A 14516-nucleotide genomic window follows, 5' to 3' on the forward strand; every position below is an offset into this window, starting at 1 on the left:
GCCTGTGTTGTGTGGTTTCTGTCTCCTGTCTGTCTGTTCTGGTGTCTCAGGTTCAGGTGGGGACAATAGGCTAGGTCAGACGTGGCCAGGGAGGCCTGTCCCTGAGGCAGGGTGTGAGAAGTTGGCTCTGCCCACAGGTGTGGTTCCTCTACTGGTTGGACCAGCAAAGGTGTGGAGTGCTAGTCTATTTGAGGTTCCTGTGTTTTGTGTGGTGCCTCTCCTGGTTGGACCAGCAAAGGCGTGGAGTGCTCATCTATTTGAGGTTCCTGTGTTTAGTGTGTAGTTCCTCCTATGGTCTGAGCACCAAAAGAAAGCTGTTCAGTGAGGTTCTAGTCTTCCATGTAAACATGTAAGGCGCCTGCTTCTCTTTGGATTTATGTTTTCTTTGCATGATTTAATAAGAGAGTACGGACTCATGTGGGAGTGGGATCAGGTCAAGGGACGTTTTGGGAGGAAAGCTCAATGGGTGGCATGGTTTGCCTACCTGGAGGACAAGTGTTTGTTCTGCCAAGTGACAGTCCACTGTTGTTCTGTGTGTTCTGATGCACCTGCAAATATCTTCCATCCAGAGTACTCATGGCATTTGTCTGAGTGGTGTCCCAACAAAGGCTGTCACTCTAACCACTCCATCGAGGCAGTCAGCTGGTCGCAACCCCCACGTTCACACTTTGGCTTTTGTTCTGTGACTTTATGGTGGGTCCAAAATACTAACCCTGTCAAGTGTCTTGCCCATCTGTTTTTTCATCATCCCTGAGTTATTAAACCGGGAATCGAGGGTCTAGATACCGTCCTCCAACTCCTGGTACCTTATTTAGGGAAGCCCCCCCACCCAATCGGCTACTCCTTCATAGATACCTTTGAAATTTGTCCCCACAGAAGTAGTCAGCAACCTAGATCCTACGGGTGCAAACCACTCAGCCTGTGTAGACTGACCACCGGACCCCCAAGGACGTTTGTAGACAGGCTCCAGGACTTGGCATTCCTCAGCCTTATTGGCCCTGCTTTCTGGCCCCTTGCCCTCCAGCTCCTGGAGGACTGGGGACTGGAACACTCCTTCTGGCCACTCTTGCAGCAGAGATTAATTTAAGGCCCCTCCTTGCATGGGTCTATGGGGAGTGGACTTACCCATCCCCGTAGAGCACAGTGAAGCTGTCCCATTAACAGAAGAATTGGACAGACCACTGCCACCTAACGGGGCTCCTCCATCATCACAGCTCCAGTACTGTTTAGACACTCGCAGGGGGCGGGTTCTCTTTCTGGCCAGTGTTCTGGGTACAATCTTGTTTGTGTATTTCCTTGTCCTATTTGAGGAAAGGATGGGTCAGGCAAATATGACCCCCTGGCCTTGACTTTAACCCATTTCCAGGATTACAAGGAGAAAGCCCGGGAGTACGGCCTCAATGTATCTTGGCACAGGCTTGTTGTCTTTTGCGGGAATGAATGGTCGACTTTGAATGTGGATGGCCTCCAGAAGGCACTTTTCATCTCCCTACTCTTTACCAAGGTAAAGACATAGTCTACCAGTCCGGCACTGGCCACCCAGACCAGATTCCCTACATAACTGCCTGCAGGACCTCGTAGAGGACCCGCCAGCCTGACTTAAACCCATCCTTCTCCTCTCCCCTTCAGAAAGTAAGAAACTCAGTCCCATGGTCTTAGCCCTCAGAGATAGAAAGTCAGATAAGCTTCCTGTTTCCTCGGCCCTGCCAGTTCTGCAAGGAGGAAATGACCCAGAGGTTCTCTTTCCCCCTCTTTACCACCCTATGGCGAGAGCCCCGCCTAGTAATGAGGCAGCTTCCGCAGACCCAGGGGCCCAAGAATCTCATAGTCCTCCCCACACCAGATGCCATGCCTTGCAAGGCCCCATCCTGGACTCCACAGCACTCCTCCTCCAAGCATCTCCCCCCCATGAGGAGGGAGAAACCCCCATGTACTACTGGCCTTTCGCCACTATTGAGCTATATAACTGGAAAATGCAAACCCCCAAGTTTTCTGAAAAGCCTTCAGCTCTAATGGATTTGTTAGACTCAATCCTCCTGACTCATCAGCCTACTTGGGAAGACTGCCATCAGTTACTGCAGATCCTCTTCACAACTGAAGAGAGGAACCAGATCCAGAAGGAAACCTGCCAATCAGTCTTAGGTCCCAATGGGCTCCCCACCACCAACCCGGCTCTGATTGATGCGGCTTTCCCCTTGACCCGCCCCGACTGGGACTTTAATACAGCAGAAGATAAGGAGAGACTCCGGGTGTACTGCCAGACTCTCATGGGGGGCCTCCGAAAAGCAGCTAAAAAGCCGACCAATTTGGCTAAGGTAGGAAGCATGCAACAGGAAAAGTCAGTCTCCTGCAGCATTCTTAGAGAGGATCATGGAGGCATTCCGCACCTACACTCCCTTAGACCCCGAGGCTGATGAAAACAGAGCCGCAGTAGTTATGTTCTTTGTCAATCAGTCAGCTCCCAATATAAGACAGAAGTTGCAGAAAATAGATAGATTAGGTGAAAGGTCCTTCCAAGACCTCCTTAAAGTAGCTGAAAAAGTCTACAATAACCAAGAAAGCTCAGATGAAAAGAACGCCAAGGCAGCCAGATGCCAGATGCAGGAATTAGCCAGAATCTTGCTAACCTCCAGAGCAAGAGCCCCGGAAGAAAGAGAAAGTCAGTTGCGTTGCCTGGCAACAGAAGGTGAGGAGATGACCAGGGGGAGGAGGGAAAAAGCCCCTGCTTGAAAGAAATCAGTGTGCTTATTGCAGGAAGATCGGCCATTGGAAAAAAGAGTGTCCCGAGAGGCCACCTACCAAGCCCTTAGCCCCTATTCTGGAACTGACTGGCTTTGAAGGTTAGGGAGGTCAGGGCTCATCTCCCCTTCCTGAGCCCCGAGTAATCCTCAAAGTGGGCGGGATGCTGGTCACCTTCTTAGTGGATACCAGAGCCCAACACTCTGTTTTAACACAGAGCCTTGGTGCCCTGGACAATAAAAAGTCCTGGGTGCAGGGGGCTACTGGCATAAAACAATATTCATGGACTACCCAAAGAACAGTGGATTTGGGCACAGGCCAGGTAACCCACGCATTTATGATCATACCAGAGTGTCCCTATCCACTACTGGGGAGGGATCTCCTCAATAAAGTCAGAGCCCACCTAGCATTCAAGGACCATGGGCCTGAAGTCACCGACCAGCAAGGAACCCCCACTAAGGTACTGACCTTACAGTTACAGAATGAGTATAGGCTTCACCAGCTCCCTCCTGAGAAACAACTGCCAGCGGGAATTGAATCCTGGCTGCAGGAATTTCCCTTGACATGGGCTGAGACAGGAGGGGTAGGACTTGCCTCCCATCGCCCACCAGTTATTGTGGAACTCAATCTGATGGCCGAGCCAGTGCGGGTACGACAATACCCTATGTCTCGAGAGGCTCAGCAAGGTATCAAGCTCCACATCCAGAGACTCTTGCAACATAAGATCCTAGTGCCCTGCCAATCAGCATAGAACACTCCCTTATTGTCTGTAAAAAAGCCACTGACCAATGACTACCGGTCAGTACAGGATTTAAGAAAAGTTAACAAGCGGGTACTGGACATTCACCCCATGGTACCTAACCCGTACACCTTGCTGAGTGCCCTCACCTCAGACAGAGAATGGTACACTGTCCTCAACCTAAAAGATGCTTTCTTCAGCCTCCTATTGGCCCCTCAGAGTCAGGCAATGTTTGCCTTTGAATGGAGTGATACAGAACGAGGAATCCATGGCCAACTCACCTGGACACAGCTACCACAGGGGTTCAAAAATTCTCCCACCATCTTTGACGAGGCCCTCCACAAAGACCTCTGTGAGTATAGACAACAACACCCCTACTTGACTCTCAAGCAGTATGTGGATGACCTTTTAATTGCAGCCAGTACAGAGACCAAATGCCGCCAGAGCACCCGGGACTTACTGGCTACACTGGGGACTCTTGGGTACCGGGCCTCTGCAAAGAAAGCTCAGATCTGTCAACAGACTGTTAAGTTACTTGGGGTACGTCCTCAAAGAAGGACATTGGTGGCTGACCCAGGCAAGGAAGGAGATGGTATTAAAGATCCCCACTCCAACCTCAGCCAGGGGAGTGCAGGAATTCCTTGGGTCAGCAGGATTCTGCCGCCTCTGGATCCCAGGGTTCAGAGAAATGGCTAAACCCCTCTATGAAGCCACTAAGAATGACCGGCCTTTCCAGTGGTCCGAGGAACAGGAAGAGACTTTTCAGGCTATAAAACGGGCACTGCTGTCAGCTCCAGGGCTGAGGCTGCCAGACATCACAAAACCCTTCTACTTATTTGTGGATGTGCGTAAAGGCATAGCAAAGGAGGTGTTAGCTCAGCCACTGGGCCCCTGATCCTGACCTATGGCCTACGTATCAAAGAAACTGGACCCCTGTAGCCCCAGGCTGGCCCCCATGTTTACGCATAATTGCAGCAACTGCATTATTAGTCAAAGATACAGACAAATTAACATTGGGACAAGAACTGCTCATCACAACACCTCATGCCATTGAGGGAGTCCTCAAGGACCCACCAGACTGGTGGATCAGCAATGCCCGGCTTGCTCATTACCAAGACCTGATGCTGAACCCACCCTGCATACGGTTCCTGCCAAAAACTTCCTTCAACCCGGCCACCCTACTGCCTGATCCAGACTTAGAAGCACCCATCCACGCCTGTGGTGACATCTTGGCCCAGTGTTTTAACATATGCCCAGACCTGACAGACCAGCCTCTCCCAGATGTGGAGGCTATTTGGTACAGCAAAGGAAGCAACTTCATAAAGGATGAATGCAGGTATGCAGGGGTGGCAGTAGTCTCAGAAACTGAGACTATATGGGCAGAACCCCTCCCAGCAGGGACTTCAGCTCAAAAAGCTGAACTTATTGCCTTCACCGCAGCCATGACATTGGGCAAGGGTCTGAGACTGAACATTTACACTGATAGTTGGTATGCCTTTGCTATGGCCCATGTGCACGGAGCAATATATGGTGAGAGAGGGCTCCTCACTGTGGAAGGAAAATCTGTCAAAAATAAAGAAGAAATATTAGCTCTACTAAAAGCCTTGTGGCTTCCCCAGAGACTGGCTATCATACATTTCCCTGGCCACAAATCAGGAGATTCCCCTGTAGCCAAAGGCAACTGGCAGGCTGACGAGGTAGCCAGGGCCATTGCCATGTCGGCAATGCCTGAGCTTCTCACCATAACCCTGCCTGACCCAGATCTCACTGAGTCTTGCTGGCTGTGGTTTGAAGCAGAGCCCCCATTTTATGAAGCAATAGCCCTCGTGGACATGCCCACCACCAGTACATCAGGAGATGCTTGCTGTTGACAACAGAGGGGCCCGAGACTCACCCTACCAGCAGTCATTGGGCAGGGACTCTGTATAGATCAGGTGCCGCCCAACTTCCGACACCCATGAAATAATACCTTAAACTGGAATGGTACTCAAGTCTTAATACCCCCTAATAACCTTTGGTGGGCCTGTTCCTCAAGACTAACACCATGCTTACACGAAACTGTCCTCAATATAACCAAAGATTTCTGTGTACTAGTACAACACCTCCCCTGATTAATCTACCACCCAGGAGAACACATTTTCTTAACTTATGAATCTCAGTTAAAATCCAGAGTAAAAAGAGATCTGATCACTGCAGTAACCCTCGCTATACCCTTAGGTCTAGGGGCAACAGGTGCAGGGACAGGGATTTCCTCCCTAGTTCTACAAGATCAAAATTATAAAGCTCTAGGAGTGGCCATAGATACAGACATTGAAAGGATAGAGAAATCAATCTCACTTTTACAAGAGTCCTTGACCACCCTCTCTGAAGTAATGCTCCAAAATAAATGGGGACTAGATCTACTCTTCCTCCAGCAAGGAGGCCTCTGCACAGCCCTAGGAGAGGAATGCTGCTTCTATGTTGATCACTCAGGAGTAGTGAAACAATCAATGGAACTAGTCAGAGAAGGATTAAAGAAAAGAAAGCTAGAACGAGAACAGTCTCAAAGCTGGTACAAGTCGCTATTCAATATATCTCCTTGGCTAACCACTCTTATATCCACCATCGCAGGACCCCTCTTCATTTTGCTCCTTATGCTGACCTTTGGTCCCTGCATTATAAATAAGCTCATATCATTTGTGCAGGCTAAAATAAGCGCTGTTCAGCTTCTAGTGTTACGATCCCAATACATACCCCTCTCCCCTGTGCAGGACCCAGAAGAAGACCCATGATTGGGCCTTCCAAGTTCCAAACACAAGGGGGGAATGTGAGACCTAGCCAAACTGACTCCATTTTAATTGAAGGTCCCCCATTTTGCAATTGCTTTTAAGAATGTTGCTTTTAAGAATGTTTTGCTGTGCCCTAGATATGTGTGCAACAATGCTTGCAAAAACATAGAGCCACCACCTGCAACCGCACCCAGTTTTCTGTTATCTCTCCCTAGACCCACTCCCCCAGCCCCTCCCTTCTTCCTTTCTGTTCCTTTAAAACAAAGCTCCCTGCAAGGGTCAGGGCTTCTCTCTGCTCTGCTGCTGTGACAGGGACAGGGAGGGTCCAAACTCAAGTTTGTAAATAAAGATCGCCTCTTGCTAATTGTATCGGAAGCTGACTCGGACTGGTTCTTGGGGAAAATTCTGGATTTCGGGCATTACAGTAGCCATCCAGCCTCTTTCCAATCCTACTGAGTCACAAAATTAGGCTGAAATATCAACTTGGGTGGAGATACAAGCAACTGAGATCTCTCACTTTACCCCCAGCAACAATGTAGGAGGACAATCAGTCCCTCCTCCTTCAACACAACCACTGCTCAACCTTGTAGGGTCCCTGGGTAGACATCCCAGCTCAAGAGTCCCAAGGCAATTATCCCAGGCAGCACAATCACTGCTCAACTGCAAGAGTTCAAACAGTGTCCAACAAACTGACTGTAGAGATCCACAGGCAGCTCAGACCCAGAAAACCAAGAGGCTGGAGTTTAGCTCCCTCTGGTGGTCAATGAAGTGAGGAAGGCCGGTCCAACCGAGAACCCGGGCGAGTGTGTGTGTGTGGGGGGTGCCTCCTTCCCCGCCTTATGCGCAGGCTTGCCCCACCACTGTTAACCCTGTGGGGCTAAGGCCCAGCTCCCTTCAGTGGGGAAAAGCAGCAGGGATATGGGTCTGCAAGAGACAAGGGAGAGTCAGTACTTCCTCTCATGTTTTACTCTGGCACCAGGGCAACTTTGTGGATCTGAACCCCAACTCCCTTCAGTGCTCAACAGCCTCTGGAAAGTACACCAGCACAGTCAGTCCCTGGGTGAGTTCACCACCATCAGCGAGTGGGTATCACTGCCAGGCATATTTAGCACACACCAAGGCTACGTCTCTGTCCCAGCTGTGCTCTGTTGCCAGCGAGTACTCCAACGGGTGTGTTTTGGGCTCACAGAGGCTACTTCTCTGTCCCAGTTTCACCCCACCATGGGGGGGGGTATCCCCATAGCATACTGTCATGGAATTCTGTCCCAGCCACGCCAGCCATGGGTGGGTAGTGCCTCAGGGTCCACCCCATGCTCACCAAGTATGTGTTTCCATTCCACTTGTGCTCCAACAGCAGCCCCAAGTTTTAGGCCCAGCTCCCTCCAGTGGTCAAGAGAAACAAGAAGTGTTTCTCCAAAATTCAACCCTGAGTGTGAGCCCTGCCACCACCGCAGCCGCAACACTCTGACATGGGCCACATTACTCCCTCTCCCGCTTGACTCCCTCAATGCACAGTCCCTAATTTACACCCATGTTGCTGTTTCAGCACAGACTTCTAGTGAATTGCCAAACACTCTGGAGTCTGTAGGGGACAGGCTTCCAGACTGCTGGGGGGGGGGAGCAGGGAAGGGGTGGACTGGGGGATCAGAATTGCTGATAAAATATTTGTTCAATTTTATGCTGGGCAGGAGAGTGTCTGGGCTCACAGGTGGGCTCCCTCTGGAGAAGGAATTCTGGTGTTTAGTGCTTCTCTTCCATGAGATAAATAAGAGGAGATCTGAAGTCTGCTCACTTATTTGTAGAAAGCACACAGCAAGCCATTCTCTTGGGGTGGGGTCTCTCAGCAACGTGGGGCAGGGGTCCCTCTCCACTTGGAGATGGGTTTTGTACCTGTTGTTCATTTCCTTGGAGTTGAGGCTTATCTCAGCAGGGATGATGTGTACTCCTCAATCTTCTTTCTTCTTTTTTTTTATTAAGACATATATACATATATCATGAATACATTTATGCCTTTGTGGGATTCAATGTGTTGATTATTTGTACATATTAGAGTGCTTACATCCTACTAGTTAACACAGCTTTCACTTCATTTACTTAATCACAGTGTAAAGACATTTGTGTTCAATACTTGATAGATTTGACTTATACCCTTGCAATATGCTCTATAGGTGTAGTCCCACCATTAAACCTCCCTCTATCAAACCACCCCCATCCCTTCTGATTCCTCACCCCTTCCCTTCTACATCCTGAGCTATAGTTGTGATTCATCTCTCATATGAAAGTGTGAGTGATTATAAATTTGTTTTATAGTAGTACTGAGTACATTGGATATTTTTTCCATTCCTGAGATACTATACTAAGAAGAATATTTTCCAGTTCCATCCATGTAAACATAAAAGAGATAAAATCTCCATCTTTTTTAATGCTGCATAGTATTCCATGGTATACATATATCACAATTTATTAATCCATTCATGGGTCGATGGGCACTTGGGCTTCTTCCAAGACTTGACAATTATGAATTGAGCTGCAATGAACAATCAGGTGCAAATTTCTTTGTTGCCAAGTGATTTTTGATCTTTTGGAAGTACACCTAGTAGAGGAATTATAGGACCAAATGACAGGTCTACATTTAGATCCCTGAGTGTTCTCCAAACTTCTTTCCAAAAGGAACATACTAGCTTGCATTCCCACCAGCAGTGCAGAAGTGTTCCCTCTCAATCTTTCATAGCTCAGCTCTTGACCTTCAGCTTTCTTGTTAACCTTCTGTCCTTTATTTCTCCTTCTGGATGGGAACCTCTATGGAAATCTGGCTCCAGTCGACCATCTTGCTCCCTCCCTCCTTGGGTCAATTTTTGGATTTTCTTTTTGTTGTTATCCAGTTGCACTTCAATTCCCTTCATCATTTTTGCCATCCATACACCAAATTCCCTTTCTGTCATGTCTGTAATTTTCTTATATGTTGGATCCTCTGTGATAGCTGCCTCATGATCTCTTGGGGATGTTGATCTCTTCTGGGTTTTAATGTAGGCAGAATATTTTTGTTAGTTTTTGCTCATGTGTCTTTTCTTTTTCTTCATTTCCTGCCCCCTCTTTCTCCTCTTTCTTCCTCCATCTCCTTAATTTTCCTTGTCTCTGTCCTTGGGTGTTGGAGTGGCCTCTTGTTACAAGAACAAAAGGGAGATAAGAGGAAAAGAATAAGAAGAGAGAAAATAAGTAGAAAAAACAAGAGAAGAAAAAAATAAAAGAAAATGAATAAAAGATAAGAAGATTTGTGAGAGCCAAACTAGCTCCATTTTGTTGTTTATAGCACAAGCCCCTTTCCTAGCTTTTTACCGCATAGCCCTTCTGCCCCAAGCTCTGCCAGTGAAACCTGCAGGGCCACTCCCTGCTGCCTTCCCCCACCCCAGGTTGCACAGCCACTGTGCTGTAAACTGAGTCACCTTAGGCAAATAGTTGCTATAATAAACAATAAGTTTCTATTACCTTGAAATACAGGTAACCAGGTTGCACCAACTCTAGCCCCCAGTTAAGGGACCCTCTACCCCTCGCCTGTACCAATCCAAATTCACCTTTACTAGTGAAATCATCAGCCACCAATGCAAATCCTCCTTTACTTCCTCCTTTACTAGTGAAATCACCAACCACCAATGAAAAGTGTACTCATATCCGACCCTACCCCTCTTGTTTTCTGTACCCCATAAAAACTGCCTTCACCCCGAGTTCGGGGCTCATCCTCGGCTTGCATGCCAGGAGAGTCCAGACCCGGGGCCCCCGGGCCCCCCGGGCCTCCCGAGTCTGTAATAAATCTCACCTTATGCCTCTTACATCAGAGCGTGTCTCAAGTTTGTCGATTGGGGCTACTTCGGGAGGCTTTTTCGGACCCAACAGATTAAAAGTGATGAATAAGAACAGCAGCTGTGCTGGGCAAGGCATGGTGACCCACCCCTACAACCTCCAGGAATCTGGGGTCTTGGATGGGTGTGTCCTCCCACATCAGGAGCTCCTCATCACCTGAACAAATTAAAGACCCTGCCTCTTTCAAATATAGAGGGAAGTGAGCACTATGTCATGGCAGGGACGTCCAAGACAGTGCCCATGAAGGCCAAAGGTAGAAAGATTCTCTGGCCCTGTGGAACTCCAGCCCAGGCCTCAGAGCAAGGTCTTATCTCAGCAATATAAAATAGAATGAAAAACAACAAAACAGATCAAAAAATTACAAAAAGTTTAAAAAATGAAAAAGGAAGAGCTAGTTGTCATTAGGGAAATTTATGAGGAAAGGATGAGAAAAGTAGAAAAATATCCACAAAAAGAAAGAAAAGGGGAGGGAAATGAGAAAAAGAGGGAGAAAGAGAAAAGATCAGTAACAAGGAAATATCCTGTGCTCTATGAGTCCATTGCTGTCTCAATTATATTTCTGGTTCTGTGAGTTCTGTAAGAGGTAAGTAGAGTCCCCTTCCCCCAATATTCCTGACAGTGGTTGACAAGGATGTCTCTAGTCTGACATCTTGGAGCTGATTCCTCAATTAAATAACATTTCTAAAATAGGAGTGGGCTTTCATTACACAGGACAGGAACTAACAGCATAAATGATGACTGTTAAACCCATATCATTTTTTTCCTCCTCAAAGACAGCCCTTTTTCCCACTGAAGGAGCTCAGAAAATTTAACTCTGAATATGACTCCTTGGTATAATCTTTAAGAAGTTGTGTTATGATGTGATATAACTAACCACATTAGGCTCAGGGAAATTAGAGTTATAAGATTGTGTGATTATGTACCATTTATCTAGTAGACATCTCCATGGGAGAATGTTAGATTTTATGCTCCAGGATGAGAGAAAGTGAAAGATGTAGGTCTCTGTGTTCAAAAATGAAGAGAAGCTGTAGAGATATTGAGAGAGAAATAGAAAACTGGCAGACTCCATCAGTGTCTTATAAGGAGTGTAACACTTTAGACTAGTTTTCCCCTCTACAAATGTAGGCTATACAAACTCCTAATCACTACTAGAAGATTAAGCAGGAGGACATAGGTGAGAGACAGTAGTATTTGAGTAACTATAGTCTTTGGGATTTAAGCAGAAAGCCCTCAGAAGTTGCTTCAAAGACAGTGGTAATAACATTGGTGGATCAAGCCTCTGTGTCCCATAAAATTTTAAAAATAGCAATTGAAAGTATCTGATCAGAATAGTACTATAAGAACTATTTCACAGTATAATCCAAAGCTAGAAAATACTTTCTTTGAAAAAAGTGTTTCAGAATCTGTCAGGGCAGGATCTGCTAAAACCTGTGGAAACTGGCGTGACTGACTAAAGAAATATAAAGTTAAGAATGACGATAAAGAAAGAGACATGAGACACAGAATAGAATTTTCAAAGGTGGGATCTCAGGGGATCACTGCCCATTTGTAGGCTCTGGCAAGTGGCCTCAAGTCTTTGTTCCACTCGGTTTTTACTCAAATCTCTTTGCTCAGATGGTAAGCTGAGGAAGGGAACAAAGACACTACCAGTTTCTCTGAGTGAGATCCTATTGTTATTATTATGAACTTTAAGGATTTGAGCTGTTTTGAGGAATCTGAAACTTGAGATTTGTGTAGGGGAAGCCTCCTGTCAGGAGTCACACAGAGATTCCTAGGGAGGTGTTAAATTCTGCTAGCTCACTGTGAAGTAAAATGCCACTGGTGTTAATCTCCTCCAAGAAATCAGTGGGACAGAGGCATTTTCCTCTCATTACCACCACAGAGGATGCTCCTCTGCGATAAGGGATATAAGCCCTCTTGCCCATATCTCAGGGCTCAAGCTGTTCCCTTATTCTCTGCCCCAGCCAAATGCAAATCTCCACAATGAGTATCTGCTTTGTCTATTTAATGGGCAGAAAATGACCTAAAATTTGTATCTTTTCTAAGACTTGCCACAGAATCTTCTATGGCCATTGTATTCCTCAGAGTGTTCACAGACTCAGTAAGGGTATTTGTGTAAGCTGTATCTCCAGTAGGCCAGAGTTTCAGAAAAGCCCAGAAACTTGTTTGGAGAAGAAATTTAGCAATGGTTGGCTTAAAGGTCAACTAGCTGACTTTTCTTTGTTCCAACTCCTTCAGCTTACTTTATAATTTTCCCTTTTTGTGGGGTGCCCTCCCCTGTCAAGAATGGAGTATTTGGTCCCTATTCTGCCTCGAAGGATCCCAAGTTAATGGGCACTATTTTGGAAAAATTCTGTTTTCTCCTGTTCCTAAATATAATCTTTAAAAAATTACACATTGTCAGGTAGATATATTAAAAGGGTTCATTTCCCTGAGGATATGTGTGTGGGTTTAGTACACAGTATGGCAATGAAAGGGGTTGGATTTTTATAGTTTCAAGACAGGAGAACCATTATTTCTGTTTCCCTTCCTAAGATAGGATCCTGAGAAGGGTTCACAGAATTGACAGACTCAGAATCATAATCTGAGAATCCTAAACAACTTATTTCATCATTATACATTTTAGGAATAAAGTTAGCTATTCTCTTCTATACAGGCAAAGACCCTGCCTGGAAAAAGGATTTGTATTGATAGCTAGCTTAGACATATGATATGCATGGGAGAAGGGGCCAAGATTTCAGACTAGAACCATCTCCTCATTGGCCATTATCCATGCAATTCAGTCAGGGAGATTCCAATCACATCTTAAAGAACTATGTCACAGAAAAATAGCCAAGGCAAAGAGAGACAGCTAGGGACTCCAGGACACCAGGAGGTGGGGAGAAGTGGAAAGCCAGTGCAAGGGAATAGGCATCCAAGGAACAAAGTATACAGGCCAGCTGCAGAGGGATAAAGACAGTAGGAGCCTCTACCCTGACCCCTACACAACACCCTGGAGAGCAGACTGATTGTGACCAATTCCAGCTCTAGGATGTTTCATTTCTCCAGGTGAAGGTACTGGGGAGAAATTGAACAGGGACTGATTCCCAATGAGTCTTCTGGTTATACATGAAACTGAGTATGATCTCCAAGGATGCAAGTTGGGCAGTTCCAACCCTTTACTGGCCCTGTGATAGGACTATTAACCTAGACCACTGTTGAAAAGAAATGTCAAGAGGGACAGGGGAGAGCCAAGTAGTTTCTGAGCCCACCAGCATTGGTCGGAGCCCTGTCAGGGAGCAGGCCAGCAGATTTCTAGTGCATGTGACTGGCTCTGGGTCTGACAGACAGAGACACTTAGGCTCCTAACTCGAGCAAGTTGGACAGACACCTACCCCTCCACAGTTGTTTTCCCGGCTTTAGGAAACTGTTCTCAGAAGGTCAAGCCATGTGGCCCATAAAGCCTAGCATAATGTTTGGCACTCTGGATAACTCACTGGAGTGGGAAGTCAGTGTTTATGCAATAATCATGCCCAAGTTGAAAACTAACAAAACAGGAAATCAAGACCAGATTTCCATGGCAACTATGTAATTATTTCTTCTCACCCAGAACAGGCAGAGAAGTAAGTAATCACTTTTTCTAAAATTTTATCAATTCTTACCACTGGAGCACCACCAAGTGTTAAGGCATTATAGAGCAATATATGAATTTTTTTGTTCTTGTATTCATTTTGATTTTTTCATTTTGTAGCATTTTTTGGTGGAGGGGCTGTTTTTCTTGTTTTAGGTTTTTTATTTGGAGGTTATTTTTTGTTTTTCTCATGTTTTCTTATCTTTAATTTTAAGGTTTCCATCTTTTATACAGGCTTCCCTGCCACATTTCACTCTTTCATTATATCTCTTTTCTCTTTATATAGAACTTTTTTCTATTTTTTCTCATCTTTCTCTCATTAATTCCTTAAATGACTACTAATTTTTTTGTTGGTGGTGGTTTGGTATAATTTTTTCTAACATTCCTGATCCAGCTTTATTCTGTTTCTCGGATACAGCTTTGCTCTGAGACCTAGGCTAGGGTGCAGTGGAATTGGCCTTGCTCTCAGAGGTCTTCAATTCTGGGTTAAGGTGTCTCTTTTTGATTTGACTTTGCCAGGGACTATTGATGCAGGACCCTGCCATGCCATAAGCTGATTTATTTATTTCACTTTTTTTCATTCTCATTTTCTTTTCTGTTGGGCAGTGGCAGGATCTCATTCTCAATCAGAACACCAAGGAACTCCTGACTTTAGGGGAACCTATTGCCACAGCTTCCAAGAGTACTGGTGATTCTGGGTATGTGTCAATGCACTCTATCCAACACCATTATTATTACTATTTTTTTATCTGATTTTCTTCCCTCCCCTCTTTTTTGCTGTTGTTTTGTTTCTTTTTTCTTT

The 14516-nt window shown here is 46.0% G+C and overlaps 1 pseudogene; it reads left to right on the forward strand.

Annotated features, from left to right (window-relative positions):
• The first annotated feature begins 1763 nt into the window (after positions 1-1763).
• LOC100945131 overlaps positions 1764-14516 on the forward strand; it is a 26781-nt pseudogene continuing 14028 nt past the window's right edge.

Source organism: Otolemur garnettii, unplaced genomic scaffold (genome assembly GCF_000181295.1).
Source record: "Otolemur garnettii isolate 467f Iridium unplaced genomic scaffold, OtoGar3 scaffold00321, whole genome shotgun sequence".
NCBI lineage: Eukaryota > Metazoa > Chordata > Mammalia > Primates > Galagidae > Otolemur > Otolemur garnettii.